An 18069-nucleotide genomic window follows, 5' to 3' on the forward strand; every position below is an offset into this window, starting at 1 on the left:
GTTTACACAAGTGGAGATGCAAGCAAAGCAAAGGCACAATCAACATTAGGTGAATGTCACCAGTAATAACATCTTAGAAAAGTTAACTCTGAGGAAAGTATTTTTGGGGGTGAGTGGGAACACTGTTTAGGTTAATCCTAAACTAAACTTAAACCTCATGACACAGTGAAATTTACCCAGAAGAACAAATTAGACAAAGAATTCTTTGGAGGTTAAAGTCAATTCTAAAATTATAAATTATAGATATGTAAAAATTGTATGATTGTAAAATTGAAATCACCAAAATTGCCATGTTACTTTTGTTCCTATTCTATATTCTGCATTGGATTTATCATTATGAAAGATACCAAAGAAATTAAAAATAATCTCTAGGAATAAAAATAAAACCCTCTGTCATCCAGGAGTACACTATCTGATGGGAGATAAAAATTAAATTACAAGAAATAATCTTTAAACAGCTCAGGAATGTATATAATTAAATGTCAAATTGAAGTTATATAAAACTTGAAAGTGTTGTAGGAGGAAAAAGCAATCAGTGTAACAGTCTTTTAAACAGTTCACTTCTGGAAATATTAAAAAGAATTAGTGTTGCAGTGTCTCGACATGACCCTTTGGGAAGTGACTTCTCATCACCAAAAGTATTTGCTTCTTCCCGAGTCTCAGGAAAGGCTGAGCAGCAATCAGAGCCCTTTCGGCATATTCAGCACAAGTAGACAGGTCCCCAACCAGAGCAGGGCTGTCACTCCCACTTCAGCTCCAGCAATTCTCAAGGTAACAGGTGTCACCATGACCAGCATTTGCTTCATCTTAGAAACATTTAAGGTTCACTTGTCCCCTCTAATGGTGGTCTTGTCATTATTGTCCTCTCCTGCTCCAAGACTGCTCCCCAACCTTCGATTTTGGACAGACCTTTGGTGCACTGATTCTTCCAGTTCACCCAGCCTATCAATTCATTACAAGGCTCTCTTAATTCTTTAGAAACCACAGGCTACCAGAATATTCCCACACCTTATTATTTAAAACACCAAGCTTCCAATTATGTCCATCAACCCAAATCTTTTTTCTACTTCTTCTAGTTAAATGCTGCTAAAGACTTGAAAGAAAAGAATTGTCCAAGTTCTTGCCAATTTGTTGTAGTAGAAGCACAGTCTTTAGTTTCTGATGGATTGTAGCACTCTCCACCAATTATTTTATTTGAATATTTGCTTCATGCTTGCACTTCCCTGGCTCTGGAAGCAAGAGGAGTTAAAACACAGTGAGGTAAGTGGGAGGCCATCCTGAAGCTGAACTGTGGCTTATTTGATGGGACAGTCACGTGAAGTTTAGTTGCTGATGGTGACTGAAAAACTTTGTCTGTTCATGAAGATCACAACTCCAAAGCCAATTAACTGGAGGATCATTGATGAGGAAGAATCCATATGAGCCTCACAGAATAGTGTACATTCAGAGCTAAATTACCTAGAGCAATCTACAGATTAAGTGAAATCTCAGCAAAAATATCGATAACATTCCTCACTAAACTAGAAAAAAAATGGCAGCGTTCATATAGACCACAGAAATCCCCAGACAAACCCCTCTAGCAATAAATATTGCACTACCTGATTTCAAAGCAAATGATAAGGTTATAGCAATTAAATCAGTATAGTAATGGCATATAAACAGACATGCAGAGCAACAGAACAGAACTAAAAGCCTAGAAATAAATTTGCATATCTACAGCCAACTGATAGTCAGCAAAGATGCTAAGAACATGCATTGGAGAAAGGATAGTTTTCAATAAATGACACTGAGAAAATTAGTTTTCAGTAAATGACACTGAGAAAATTAGTCTCACCAATGCCAAAAACCAACCAAAAATAGATTCCATGCCTAAATGTTGGCCCTAAAGCTGTTCAACTACTGGAAGAAAGCATGAGAAAAATACCTCAGGACATTGGAATGGGCAAGACTTTTTAGGGTAAGACCTGACAAACACAAGCAAAAAAAGTAAAAATGGACAGAGGATTACATCAGGCTAAAAACCATCTGACATACACACACACACACACACACACACACACACACACACAATCAACAAAGAGAAAAGACAATCTATAGAATAGGAGAAAATATTTGTAAACTATGTATCTGACAAGGGATTCATGACAAAAGTGTATAAAAGGTACAACTCAATAGCGAAAATAATAAAAATATTAATAGCCCACTTAAAAACGAGCAATAGATTTACATGGATTTTTTTCAAAGGAATAAAGACACGCAAGTATCCAATGGGTACATTTCAAAGTGCTCAACATCACTATCAGTGAAATGCAAATTATAACCACAATGAGATATTACCTCACCTCAGTAAGAATGGTTATTATCAAAAATTTAAAAATAACAAGCCCTTTCAAGGGTGTGGAAAAGAGAAACCCTTGCATACTATTGGTGGAGAATGTAAGTTAGGATCACAATTGTGGAAAGAAGTTTCTTCAAAAAACAACTGTGACTTGATCTCACTCAAACATGGGGAGTGGAAGGGGTGACCTCATGGATGCTGAGTTGAATGGGAGACATCAGAGATGACAGAAGAACAGGAAATGAGCCAGGTTGATTAATGTGGATTAAATTCTAGTTCAGTAGTGAAAAGTGGTGCTGCTGTCTCCCTGCCCAGTAGGGTGACTGTGCAGCAGAAGATGCCCCCCCCAGCCAGTATACTTCAGTTTGTTAGTTGCCCAGGTAAAAGTTGCAGTTACAGTTGCTGTTACTTTGTCTCTTAGAAACAGCTGGTCAATGTGATGCATAGGTGGTCTCTATGACATGTATCATATAAACCAATCCCCAACTGACAAGCTGTTATGCCTCTGTGCCTCCTGCTTGCTGTCCCATATAAGCTCTAGACCACTAGAGATCACCTGATATTTTGGGAGTGATCCAGATCAATGCCCATCAATGTAAATAAATCTGCCTCCAAATCCTGGGTATCATTTCAGTGTTTCCACTTGCCATTACATCTGGTGCATTGGCTGAGAAGACCATGCTGATCTCTTTGGTCACTGGTCATAGCCTTCAAGAATAGAGCAAGGACCCCTCCAGGTCCTGATAAGAAGGCATGCCCTCGAGATATCTCAAGTCTACCTGGCATTCTAAAGGAGGATTCCTGACTCCTCGCTCTAGTGGCTCATATTGGACTCCATAGGGAGAAGGATGAGTCTATCTGATTGGCTGGCTGCCTGCCTGCCTGCCTGATTCCAGTAAGACCCTGGGGGTACCCCAATTAGTCTGTCTGTCAGTCCTGCTCAACTCAAGCAGAAAGGGAGTCTGATCAACTTTCTTTAGTCAGAACCACCCTCAAGGGAAAGGTGTTGGAATATTTAACCTCTGAGTGCCTGTTGAATGAATGTGTGAGTGGGACAGACAGTATAAGCAATAGGCTGCTCCTTCTGTGCACCAAGACTGGGAAGCACTGGGAAGCACTGGTTGTAGTAGCTGACTGGGCCCTCACCCATGGTTCTGTGGTGACTGACATATGGCATAACAGGAGCCTCTCACCCTCCTTAGCTAAGTCAGACCTAAGTCCCTCCAAGGGACATGGCCAGGCTGGCATCTGAATAGTCTCTCTCTCTCTCTCTCTCTCTCTCTCTCTCTCTCTCTCTCTCTCTCTCTGTCTTTCTCTGTGTCTCTCTCTCTCTCTCTTTCTCTGTCTCTCTCTGCGGGGCACCTATCCTTTGTCTGCATCATTCAAGGACACACAATACACATATAAGAAGTCAGAGATGGGAATTAATTAATCAAAACCCACAGTCCCTGACTGCAGGAAAAAAGGCTTTTACAGAGTTAAATATGAAACCAAACTACTACCTGCATCTCAAAAACAAAAAAAGAAAAGAAAAGAAAAAGAGGCCCATTCTTCTTGAGAATTCCACCTTGGCACCCTCATCAACTGCCACAGTTGTTGCAAACACCTGTAGCTTCACTCCCCACTCCCAACTCATCTACTTCCAGCTAATGGAACCCGTTCCAGCTAGCCATTGCCTTCATCTGGCCATAGAGGCCATTCCTCCAGAGCCTCCTGCTTCCTATCTTGGGCAGATGGCATCATCTAACACTCACCCACGATGACTGACAGCAAGTCCTTCTGAGTCCCACACTTTGAGGAAAAGTTGGACTGTCAGCCATGATGAATGAGTTGTCATGGACTTTCCCAAAGGTCACCCTGCTGAGGAACAACCCACTTGAGCCCTTCTCAAAGACATCAAAGAGGGGGCAAAAAGCCCAACAATATGTCAAAAGTTACCACTGTTCACAAGCTTCAATCTGGATCAGATGACAGCACTTTCATAGGTCTGATAGACTCAGGCCAGGCCAGACTGGGCTCCCTTCTTCAGCTGGGCCACTGGGAGACCATAATGCCATCAGCAGGGCAAGTATGACTGTTACTTCTCACCCCTTCTGCCATGCACAAAGTTTTAGCCTGAGGGGATATCGCCTGTGTAAGCCAATCCCATACAACTTCTGGAAGGAGATCTCCTCTTCAAGTTAAAAGTGACCATCTCCTTTGCACCAAGCCAGGAGCCTCCCTCTCATTTAACCCTGCACTTACAACTCTGACTGTTCCCCAAGGAGAAGATGATACTTGCATCAGCCTGAGGTAGATAACTGAAATTCTGAAATTCTGAAAACTCCTCCCAGAGGCACGGGCCAAAGACTCACCTCCGGGACTGGCCATCAACCATGCTGCCTCACCACAACTCCTGCTGCTGTCAAACATCACAAGAAGATGCACAAACAGGCATCTAGCCACACATCAGCCTGCTAGATTGTTAGTCACTTTGAGCAAGATCTCTGTGCAGTCAACAATGCAACCACCACCTTGCATTCTTGGTTCCCAACCCATACACCCTTTTTGACTGTTACTCCATTTCCATAATGGTTTGGGAACTATCCTACTACTTTGGAGATGCTTTAGCAAAAAATTTGGCCACTCAGAGGTAGCCTATTTATCTGTTCCTTCCAGCTCCACAATTCCATCATGGTGCCCTTGATCCTGGGATTGGAACATAGACCATCTGCCTCTGATTGTGAAACTCCAACCTGGGGTAACCCCCACATGCATCAAACAGTATCCATGCCATGAGAAACTTGACTAAGAATTCAACCACACCTCCAGAGGCTTCAAAACCACAAAATGTATATAGACTGTCAAACTGCTGAAATACACCTCTCCTGACTGTAAAGCCAGTTCAAGATCTCCAAGTTACCAATGCCACCATGATTGCCCTCTATATACATCGCCTCAGTCTTCTGACACCCAGACCCTGCTGGCACCCTTGCCTGGACCTAAAAAATGATTCTTCTGCCTTTGATTGGCTCCCATTAGCTGGCCTGTCTTGGCCCTTAAATGGAAAGACCGCTGTTCTGAACTGGACTTAACATCCCAGAGTTTTAAAAACTTGTGTACCCTCTTTGGAGAAGCCCTCACAGCTCACCTTGCTAGTTTCCCAGCACCAAATATCTCTACACTTCTGATTAATGACACCAAAACTGCTGACTGAGAAGACACACAAGCCCTACTGCAATATCTGGCATAAACTGGTTACAAGAAATACACTGAAAATTTGTTGGAGCTGCTGGCTTCTATAGAATCTGAATCCTTGAGTTCACAAAATTAATGATGCTTACTCAGACTGCCAGCCCCTACGTATCTGGGCAGATGCTTGGATCCAGTCTCTAAGGGCCGCCTTCCCCGCTTTGCCTCCATGCTCTAGCAACCACTGTTCTTCTGACCAAGACAGCTGACAAGCTCACCTTAGGCTGTGACCTAACTGTCCAGGCGCTACATGCTGTATTGGACCTCCTGAATAACTGTAGACCACTCAATCCTGCCACATACCTGCCCACCAACCTGGGCCCAGCAGACCATGACTGATTAATAAACCCCTGACAGATGCTGAGTATGCCCTGTTTATGGATGGAAATATCTCTGTTATAAATGGAGTCTGACAGGGTAGATACGCTGTGGTCACCTTGGGCAAAATTATATTGGCCAAAACTCTCCTGCTACTGTTTCCTGCTTCTGTTTGGAAGCCTTGTCTCTTAAGCCCCCTCCAAGGATCCAATTGACTGAGACATCAACCCTCAGACAGAAAAATTTTACCTGGTACTCTCAGACAATCCATCTTAATTAGAGCCAGAACTATCCCCATCATATGTTCTGCAAACTCAAACCACAGCATTAGAACCTGTATCCCTGCAGCCAGCTCAGGCTTCAGCATCTATATCATTGGTTCTGACCTTCATCAAGATATATGGATAGACTTAATGCTCATCTACATCTACTTGAGTGTCCAAGGCATTCCCTAACCCTGAGGAGAGGGCAATAAATGTTTGTAGGATCCTGCTGTGTAAAATCATCTGTAGATATGGCCTACACTTGATCACTGGTAGCAATAACAGGCCAGCATTTGCAACAGAGATAACTAAATAAAAACTACATACAGCATACAGGCCACAAGCTCTAAAAAGTTAAGAAAATAAAACATAACCCTGCAGAAATAGCTTGTAACTAGCTCCATAAAAGTTTAATTGAAAGATCGGCTATAGCTGTAGACACTCCTGCTCACACATATAACCCAGGTGTATATTAACTACCTCTACAAGTTTTAAAAATCCAGATTTAGATCCACCATTCCAGAGTTCTGAAGAATTTACCTGGACTAGACAGCTCCTCTGGGGCTCACTCTGAAGAGATAACACACTCAAAGTCCTGCTCTGGTCACTCCAGATGCTGACCAGTTCATGCACAGCTGAAACCTGAGGACATTGTTCACAAGATCGCTACATACCTCAATGCCTTACTCTCCTTGATTTTTGTGCCTTTTCAAGCTGCCTACCCCAGTCCTTCTTTTGCCTTAGCTCTATAAATGATTGCTCTGAGAGAAGAGAAATAACCAGCAAGGCCCTTACAAATGATAAAGATTTGATGAATGTGCAAGGCACACTGGATACACTGCTAGATCAGATTAACTCCTTCACTCCCTTGTCAGAGTCGACTTAGGGAAAAACCCTATAACAAGGGAAACAAACCATTAACACCTGATGGGAATTTTCAGCTTTGGGGACTGTAGCTAGGGCCCAACTTAGATCACTGACAGCCTCGATGTTATTGCTTCTAGTTGGGCCTTGTGTCCAAAGATCACAAGTAATGTGCCCAGCACAGATTTGTTGGGCAAACTAAAAGGGGGAGAAATGTCACAGAAGATACTCCACCCCCTAGTCAGTATGCTTCAGTGTGTTAATTGCCCAGGTAATAGTTGCTTGTGGAAACAACTGAAGCTTTAGTTTTGGTTCCAAAACAGTTCACCTTCTCCTTCTGCCTAATCCTGCTTCCTCCACTGACCCAGAACTAATAGATAATAGTTCCCTAGTCCATTTCCTGCACTCCTGTCCCTTTTCCAGACACTGTATCCCAAGGAAACTGGCCTGTGACATCTACACAACTAAAACCATTGCATATCTGAACATCCTTTTGTTCAGACCCCTCTCTGATAGCAGTTGTCTCCCCTCAGCCCTCTCTGTTGCTCCAACATTCCTGCACTGTTACTGACCACACACTCACCGATTCCTTGACAGCTGCACTTCCTCACTTCCTGCCATGCTCTTCCTGTCTTCATTATCATTCTCAGCCAAACGAAATTCCTAGTTGCAGAATTTCAGTCCTTTGCAGATAGGCTACCTAATATTTACTCCTTATTACTTCTTTCTGTTAAAGTTTTTATGAGTCAACTGTGTATGTTTTTTAGGTTTACTCAAGGACCACCAAAATAACCATCATAAAAATCTGTGGTCTCTGACTGCACTGGGTTCCCAGTGCACCCTTTGTTTTGGTGAGCTTATTCTTCCAGCATCTCCAGTCAGTGTTTCAAATGTCTCAGAACCTACTGCTCCTGTCTCAGAACCTACCTGGTTGCTCCTTTCCAGTTCTCAGCAAGTGATCTCTTTCTATCATTTTTATTGAAATACAGAGCAAGCAGTACAAACCTGTAGTACACAGAGCAAAACATTTTCTCACTAACCACACCTGTAATTAACCACCTACATCAAACACACTTTTGCAGTGCACCCATCTCTAGTTGTGTCCCTTGCACAGCACCTTACATAAACCACTCCCATCTCAATCAGCATGCATTTGTCTTGCCTGTTCTTGAACTTTATGTAAATGAGATCACACAGTACATCGTCCTTTGTTTCAGCCTTATCTTGCTCAATATTATTTCTGCAATTCTTCAGACTGTTGCCAGAGGCTGCATTTGATTCTTTTTCTTGCTATTTAAGACATCATTATAAGAACATGCCACAATGTACTCATCCAATTGTCTACTGAAGATATTTGGATAATTTCCAGATTCAAGCTGTTATGAATAACACTGCTATAAATATTCATGGGTAGATATTCAGCAGTGAATTGCTGATTTATAGAAGATAGATGACAGATAGACAGATATATACAGTGTCCACCAAAAAATATGTACACACTTCAAGAAAAGAAAAACTTATGTAAATATTGTTGTACCAAACTATTGGACATCTTGAGATTAACACAAGTTACCTGTGGCCCCCACAATTACAGAAGGTGCTCACAGTGGTGGTCATGAGCCTCCAGACATTTATTAGTACGGTGAACTGCTGCTCAGTTAACCTTGGTCATTGGGATTGCTACACTTGCATTTTCAGTTTCTTCTTTAAGGACTAGCAGTGTAGTAGGTGTCCTGAAATATACCACATCCCCGTGGGTCCCCCATGTGAGGGTAAGACCATCTGCTGAATAAACATCCTATTTTTTTTTCCTTAAATGTGTAAGCATTTTTTGGCAGACTATATATATGCATAGATGGATATAGACATAGTCATAAAGATAATATATGTTATATATATAAATATATATAAGATATTTATGAGTTGGTTATATTTTTGGTCACAAGTAAATATATTAATATATGATAGTTGCAAAAATATATATATATGCAAAAATATCTTCTCCTGCTTTCTTTGTTGTTTTTATATCATCTTTTTTTTATTTTAAGGAGAAAAAAAACAACAAAAAAGATACAGAATCTCAAAATAAGATGATAGGAGATTAAGGGTTGGTTATTATATTGCATAATATTATCTTCAAAGTAGTTGCTCAGATTGCCAGACATAGGCATGCAAAACTGATCAAACAATATAAGCACTAACTGCTCCTTTCAACGAACTGGTAGAAATTAGTAGTAAAATTATCTTAGCTATTTTATGTATGTTTATATTTTCCCTTCCCTCTTTTCTCCTTTCCCCCATCCCAGATGATCTTTCCTTCTGAGTAGTTTCCCTTTCACAATATCTATTGTACATTTTGGATCTTGTTTACTCTTTCAGTTTCTTACACTAGGGAGACAATATGATGACAGACTTCCTCATTTCAATGAAGTCCAATTTATCAACCTTTCGCTTCAAGCTCAGTTCCTTTGGTCTGCCCCAGGGTTGTGAAGACACTGCCCTGGGTCTTCTTCCAGAGCTTCACTGCTTTCCTTTCTAACATTTAAGTTTATGAAACAGTTTAGATTTATTTTTTATGGTATAAGGTAGAAGTTGAAAATCTTTTCCTAATTGATATCTAACTGATAAAGTACCAACTTATGGAAAGATCAATCTTCCCTGATAATTTGTGGTTACACTTTTACTTACAATCAGTTGACTGTAGTTGTATGGCTGTACAGACTGTCCTTGTTTAACAAATGAGCTATGATCCTGCCGCTAAACGTGTCACTAAATGAGAAGATACATGGATTATGCACATTACAATATTCAGAACAAAGAGAGGTCAAAGGAAACCCCCAATGGATAACTTTGCTTCTATTTGTATAACTCTTACATGCAGTCCTGTAATGTGTAACAGAACATAAAACTGCAGTACTGTCCTATACAGTACAATTGGTCAAAATCACAGTACTGTATAAACAAAGGAAAAAGACTGTTCTATACCAAAAAAAAAGATATTGAGGTTTATAAACAAGATGTACAGAACTGTACAAAAAGAAAAGATGGGCTGTGAGTCTGAGCAGTGGGTGTTGAGTCCAAACAACAGCCCTCTCATAAGTCTGAACAGTCAGTAAATACATATAAGTCATTAAATGAGGAATATCTGTTTTGGACTCTCTATTTTCCTGCATTAATTTGTTTGCATATCCTTGCAATGATAACATATTGTTCTAGCATTCTGACTTGCAATATGACTTGATATTTGCTAACATATATCTTACAATTTTGTTATTCAAGTAAAATACTTAAGCTACTATAAATCCTTTACATTGCTACAGAAAACTTAAGGGTACTATCTAAGAAAAGATGAAAATAAAGTCAGTTTAAAGTATTAGTTGCAGTTATGTTCAATTTCTACCTGAAGTTGGGGAAACTTGAGTCTTACCAATCAAATGATATGTATATCTACTCTTTCATTTAAATATCCAGTTTCTTTCAACAATACTTCATTGTTTGAGATATACATCTGCATATCTTTTTAAAAATTAGTTCTATGGCATTTGATGATTTTGCATGCTACTTTAAATCTGTGTGCTCATTCACAAATAAATACATAGAAATAAGATATACAAAAATAAAATTAATTTTTGAATGTTGACTTTGTATTCATCAATCTTATTAAATTTGATTATGAATCTATTTATAGATGAGGATCTTTTTATTTATACAACCATATCTTCTACCATGTAATGATTTTATTTATTTATTTTCAAAGAGAGTATCTTTTACTGAAAGTTTAAATAAAAATATTGACCATAGACTTTATTATAATGTCAATTACAAATTTTAGTAATGGACATTTTTATGTTTTAATTTCTAAGGAAAAGTGATGAGAATTTCATCACTAAATTCAGATGTTGGCTATAAAGTTTTGCAGATTTTTTTATTGATTTCAGTGATTATCTTTTTAGGCCTAGTTTTCTGAAGCTTTGTATCATCAAACATTAAACATTACTGTGACGTGAGACATATACCGATGTGATGCAGGTTTGACCGGACTCACAAAGGCCTGGCAGATTGGCAAAGCAAAGTTCCGGGTGTGTCTGGGGGGTGAGGCACCAGCAACAATGGGCACGTAGGCCAGCACTCTGAGGGCAAGCCCCACCTTGACCATGGGTGGCCTTGTCCGACAGACCCATAGCTTGGATGGAATGAGAGGGAAAGAAGGAGGAAGTTGGCCTGAATTTCCAAGTATTTCTGTCCATTGGAGAAATGCAAAGTAAAACAACACAAAGATTCCATGTCACCCCAGAAAGAATGTTAGCATCAAGAAATCAGGTAACAACAAAGGCTGGCAAGGCTGAAGAGAACAAGGAACCGAGCCGCACTGTCAATGAGAATGGAAACTAGGACAACCACCATGGGACTCAGTAAGGAGATTCCTCAAAACACTAAAAGCAGGAATCCTATTCAACCCAGTCATTCCCTTCACAGGTATCTCCTTGGAAGAGTTGAAGACGTCATAGTGCAGTGACCCACGCATGCTCATGCTTACAGAAGCACAGTTTCACAACAGCTAAATAGAAGCAGCCTATGTGTCCATCAACAGACGAATGGGTAAAGAAAATGTGGCATTTACACCGTGGAGTACTATTGCACAATCAAGAAGGATAAATTTGAATCCTATGTAGGAAAATAGATGCACCTTGAAACTATAATTTTAAGTGAAATAAATCAGACACACAAGGCTTAAATGAAGCAAGGTTTCCTTTATATGAGAAATTCATAGCCTAAATAAAGAGCAGAATAAAAAACAGATAATGGGAAACAGAGAGAGAGATCTTTTGCAAATGGGAGGGGAGCCAAGAGATGAAAGAGGAGGGGAAGGAGAAGAAAAACAACTGAGATGTGTTATGTGTGTGTACAACTCCCCACAAAGAATGTCATCACTGTGTACTGCCCACAGCTACCAGTACAAATTAAAATTTAAGGGAAAAAAAGGAAGTCCTCCTTTCAGCCTGAGCGTGTGTCCTTCATCGGTTCCTGCGGACGCCAGACACCGGCTTCTGCGGCCTTTCAGCACAGACTCGCACCCGCGGCTCTCCAGGGAGCTTCCAGGCCGGAATCTCAGGCCAGAGCTGCATCCTGCAGTCTTGCTCTGCTGCTCCAGCCTTAGACAGAGCAGCCGCTGGGTCTTCTGCAGCTGTCGGTGGCCACCGGGACGCTCCGGCCGCTGATGCTGTGAGCTACCTACCACCCACTCTATACGCGAAACAGTATCTACATGAGCACTAATCAGTGGAGTCGCCGATCCTGTTCCTCCAGAGGTCCCTAACTGATGCAATTATCAAACTGGTTGAATCTTAATCGGGTTGACTTTATGCATCAGTGATCCTTTACATGGGCTTTACATTAGAATCATCCACAAAACTTGTATCTGGGGCCAATTAGGAGACAAAATCCCACACAGTAATCTGATTAGGCAAAATTCAATGTAAAAAATAGGTGATGGGGTAATTGGCAGTAATCGGTCATGGAGGTAACGGGGGCTTGGCTAGACTGTAAAGAGCAGCAGGTACAGGAGGCAGTCGTGTCCCCTAGAGCAGAGACATAGCACGAAAGAAAGACTTTTGACGTCCACATCTCCCCGGGGAGTGCATGCTGGCCCTCTGGCAGTACAGAAGTCTGCTGTGGTGCCACACGAACAGACCTCAGTGGAGATCTGCCTCCTGGAGGGCCAGGGCAGGCCATCCCTGGGACGCTGTCCTGATTTGGGCTGCACACAACTGTCCAGCCCGATGCCTGGGAAAACATGGGAGAGAAGACAGCCAGCCAGAAGCCGCTGTTGCAAAGCCACCTGACTGGGCTACTGGGGGAAGTCAGTCATGGGAAGAGCCACTGAGTGGCCCTCCTCTTCTCTGGAAATGGTGCTTCGCTGTGAAACCCCTAGATGACTGTACGAGAGAAATTACTCTCCTGAAAGCTCGCAATGCTGCTAGCCACAAGGAACTTAGGGAAAAAATGAGTTTACTGCAGGAAGCTAATAGCAGAGCACACATGGCAAGCGACAAGAGAAGACCCTCCAGCACTCTTCTCTGCAAAGCTTAATGCTCTGCTCCCCACAGAGAACTCCTTAAAGCATCCAGACACTTCACAGCACAGCAATTAATAAAGGGTGGATTTGGAGATGAGAGGCCATAAATTGGCTAACGGCACAGAGCCCACAGCTTTTTCTCACATGCCCGCTGGCCTTTTCCTTCTTTTATCCCACAGCCAACTATGTCCATTTTTGTTTGATGGGATCATCTTCCGATTAAACTGTCCACACTCAAGCACGATAACAATCTGTATGTGAAGTCCCTTGCCGCAAAAGTGATGTCCTATTGAAGAAAATAAGGAAGATATTCTGAATTAAAAGATTAACTAGTTTATATCTAAAGCTGTCAAATGTTAAATATATTTATTAAAACATAAATATATACTTTTTCTTCAAAACCAGCAAGTCACTCCTTTCCTTACTGCACCATCACTTTTTTGTTCTCTGCTGGAACATGTTCCTTTGTATTTCTGAAAATGTAATTTTTGTTATCCAAAAAACTCACCCTGTTTTCTTTCTAAAGAATGCTTGATTGATCTCCTCCTCCTTAGAGAAAAATTCTTCCAAAGACTTGTACATACTTCTCTCTGCCACTGTCTCCTTAATCCATTCCAAACACATTTTCTCCCTCAACAGATGACTAACATTCCTCTGGTCCAAGTCTCCAGAACTTCCGTTTACAGAAATCTACTGTGCGTTTCTCCGTCTTTGCCCTACTTGCCTTGTAGGCAGCTTTTGAACAAGCTCATCCCTAATTCCTACAGTAACACTTGCTTCATTTGGCTTTTAGAATGTTACTCAACAGATACCGTTCCTCAGTCTCATTTGCTAGTTGGTCTCTACACTTTCACGTCCTAAATGATGGAGTGCCCTGGTGCTCAGTCTTTGGACGGTTCTCTTGTCTATTTCTGCAGTCCCTGTAGATGATGCTACTCAGGCTCATAACTATGGTAGGAACTCAAATATCTATCTCTCACCAGGGCAACTCACTAAATTCCAGAGAAGTACATCCATTTCCCTAATAGGTATCTCCCAGTAAGTATCTACTACACTTAGTTTTAAATATCCACCCTTAACAAGCTTTTTTCCAGTTCTCCCCTTCTTTCTGAAATATCCATTCTTCCAATTGCTGAAGCCAAAGCCAAAGCCTTGTGTCAAGTTTTGCTCCTCCAGCTCTCCTGTGGCCCCAATAAGATCCCTCAGAAAATATTAATTAGGTTCTTTGGGCTCCTCTTTCCATACCCACAGACTCACAGCTTCTTGTCTCCCCATGGCTTGGACCCCAGGCCAAGCCTTCACTGCTCTTGCCTGGTGCAGAGGACTCTGAGATGAACCCCCAAGGCATCCTTTCAGGACTGGAGGACAAACGTCCTCAGCTAGTGGGAGGACTTCTGGAGGACAGCAGCTCAGCTGCCACTCTGCTTTGGAAACTGTCTTCAATAAGCAATTGGACCTAAAGTCACATTGGATGATTGCTTCACAGAGAGGATAAAGGTCAAGGCCTGTGACCTCGTGCAATCTGCATGGCCCTTTCCACTTCAGAGCTCCCCGTGGCGGGCTGAGGCCTTTGGGAATAATATGTCACAACCCAACACTCCTTTGCCTGGTCCTGCTTTATTCCCCTACTCCCTCCAAGAGGTCAGTAAAGTTTCACGTTAACCTCATTCTCTGAGTTTGCATACCTGGGAACCCGGATGTGACATTAGGATTACTACAGTAGCATTCTAACAAGTCTATCTTCTTCTGTTTTCCTTCCCCTAGTTCTCATCACAGAAACCAGAGAAATTCTCCTAAAGCCGATGCTTTCCCTTCTTAGTACAAAATTCTCCAGTGATTCCCTCTCTTATTCAGAATAGAGCGGGAATGTGCACAATGACCTAAGAGACCCTCTGGGCCTCCTACCGTTTTTCTGACACTACTCTTCACAGTCTTGTGCACGCTGTTCAGCCACACTGTCCTCATTCCTGGCTACTCTTTCGGTGTTGTTGGCGTCTTTTCTGTTTGTGTCGTTCTGTCTGTCTGGACGCTCGTCTTCCACACATCCATGCAGTTTGTCCTGTGCAGTCCTCACGTCTTTACCCAGAGGTGCTTCAGTGCGGTTCCTTCAACCTCTCAGTGTCCCTGCCTTCTGGTTTTTCTCTTTAGCACACAAAATTTACATGCTGTCCTTCTTGTTCATCACTTATTCTTCCAATTAGACTGTTAAACTTCCAATTAGAAGTTTCATGAGGATGGATGTTTTTATCTGTATTACTATTACTGCACATCTAAAGCTTAGGATAGCGCCTTGCATATCACTGGTGTTCAACTAAATATTTGTTAAGTGAATGAACAAAACCTCCGTCACACTAAGTTGTTCTTCTCAATTAAATTACAATTAATATTAATAAAGAGTTGTCCGTTCTGGAATAGTTCTCTTTACAACACATGTAAGAAAATCTAATACACAATAATTTATAAAATGAGCTAGTAGAGAAAAACTCAGGAAAACCAGTTTCAATCTTCTCTATGTGGTGCAGGTGGGATTTGGGCCAAGCTGCCTAGACATTAGAAATCTTTGTTTCATTGTGGGAGCTAAAAGAAGATATGAAAGAGGAAGGCACGGCAAGTGTAAGGTCATGGTTTTGATTCCTGGTACCAAACAAAAAAAAAAAAGAAAGAAGATAGATAGAGGCAGGTCTGAGACAACACTTCAGGTTTTACTTACTAAGAAAACAACAGCATTAGAGGCTTCCTTCGAGGCAAAGGAAGTTGAGTTTAACTCTACTGGCATTTAAAGTTGTGGACAGAAACCAAGTCAAGATTACAGAAAAGATGGGAAGTTGAGCACCATTTAGATAAGAGTTAAACCCAAAATTACAAAAAAAAGAAGAGCTCTCCAGGAGTCAGAACAGCAACTTAGAAGAATATAAAGCCAGCCCTGGCACTTGTGATATGCTCCAATAATTTAGACGGGAAGAGGAGACTCAGACATAGGTAAGGACCCACCAAGAGGCAGGTACGCAGGAGAAAACTGCAATACCAAAAAAGCCCAGAGAGTGTTTAAGGAAGGAGGAGATAAACAGTGCTAAAAGCTTTATGGATGTCATAAAAGAAAAGGCCTAAGGAAGTCGGTCACATTTTTCAACTTGATGTTCAGGAGAGCATTTGTAAAACACCAAGATAAAATATGAGAGGAAATAAACTCTTTCAGAATATGTATTCTAATCTGGAGTCAACTCCCTTTGCATTACATCTGCAAATACAGATAAGTTTTTAATATGCTAGCTCATTAAGACTGTATAGGATATTGTATATTTTATGTTAGTGAAATAAGAATTTATCTATTAATGTGTCACCCATTTTAAGAGAAACGAGGCAACTATCTCCTCACAACAGGCCAAAGTAAAATCCACTGAAATATTTCAGAGCTGATACTCTTAAGAGAAGTTAACCCTGTTACAAACCACACTTCAGCAAAGGGAAGCGAAAACCACTACCTCCTTCTCTACTCTGTGGAACAGTCCTGCCAGGCAAGGATAACTATATGCTAAACCCTCAAGCCCTCAAAACCATGAGCGCTCCAGGACAAAAATTTTAGTAGTTCCTTCTTCACTCACATTTTGCAAAGGAAGCATCCAAACTCTCCTTTCTAGTTGTCAGCCAGGATTAAGACCCGTTGAAAGCAAAACATTACTATTCAAAGTTGGAATAAAGAGTCTGGCCTTTTCTCACTGTACAGCCTCTGTCTCGGCTCCCCTGCTCTGCCGTTGTAGCCTGACAGCAACCAGAGACATTATAGAAGTGAATGGCTGTGGCTATGTGTCAATAAAACTTTATTCAGAAAAACAAGCAGCTGGATAGGTTCAGCTCACAGGCCATATCTTGTCAACTCCTTATACAGACTAAAGGCATGTTGGAAGAGGAAACTGCGTCCTTGTGGTATTGCCCATTTTGAGACAGAGCCACAATTTCTCCTAAACATAGAAGGAAACATCCTCCTTTGTTTTCTTCAATGTTTTATGTTAAACATAAGACTATACCTCAGGCCAATATGGTGAGAGTTCAAACAAATCAGCAAGGAAAACATATGCTCCAGCCCTCAGGTCAAACAATTTTCATGCATTTGTTAATTTATTTTCCACATCTTTATGGATTCCCTCCAATGCATAACAAACTCAGTGAGGGGCTATAAGGAAAAACACGGGTAAGATTTAGGCTCTCGCACCCAGAAGTTAGGAGTCCAGGAGGGGAAAGGACGCATTCATAAATACACCTTAGGCAAACAAAGTACACATAGAAACGTGTCATAAGAGAAATAAAGATATGGTTTTCAGGAAGAAGGAGAAATTATTTTGGGCTGGCTTGAAGAAATGTGGAGATTATGGAGAGAGATCAGAGCTCTTTTCTTAAAAGAAGTGATATATGAACCAGCCCTGGTAGCCCTGCGCAAGTAGAAATCAGACAAAACAATACCAGGGGCAAGGCCAAAAACACGAAGTGAACGACATAAACAAAACTCCAGCTCCAAAGAAGCAAAAGCTGCAAAACTAAAAATGAATAATTCCTTTTCCTAGGAACACGGGTTAGATGGCTGGCTGAACACAGATAAGGCCGGCTAGTTAAAGAAAAGGGAGGGGGCTGGGGATTTAGCTCAGCGGCAAAGCGCTTGCCTGGCAAGCGCAAGGTCGTGAGTTCGGTTCCTGGTACCGGAGAAAAACCAAAAAAAAAAAAAAAGAAAAGGGAAACGTTAGTACAACTTTAAAGGAGTTGACAGAATGGATCCAAATTTCGGCCGATGGAAATGTGCATAGCTTTTTAAATCCTACTGAAGGAAAAGGATACAAGACTACACACCAAAGTGAACAAGTATTTGGAATTAAAAAGAGAAGTGAAGAAAATTAAGTATAAAAATCAAAACCTTTTAAAATCCTACAAAAAGACAAGAAACGAGACCCGCATTGCCATCTGACACACTGCCTTGAACTGTTCCGTTT

This window comes from Chinchilla lanigera, unplaced genomic scaffold, assembly GCF_000276665.1.
Source record: "Chinchilla lanigera isolate Chin_1 unplaced genomic scaffold, ChiLan1.0 scaffold00035, whole genome shotgun sequence".
Classification (NCBI taxonomy): domain Eukaryota; kingdom Metazoa; phylum Chordata; class Mammalia; order Rodentia; family Chinchillidae; genus Chinchilla; species Chinchilla lanigera.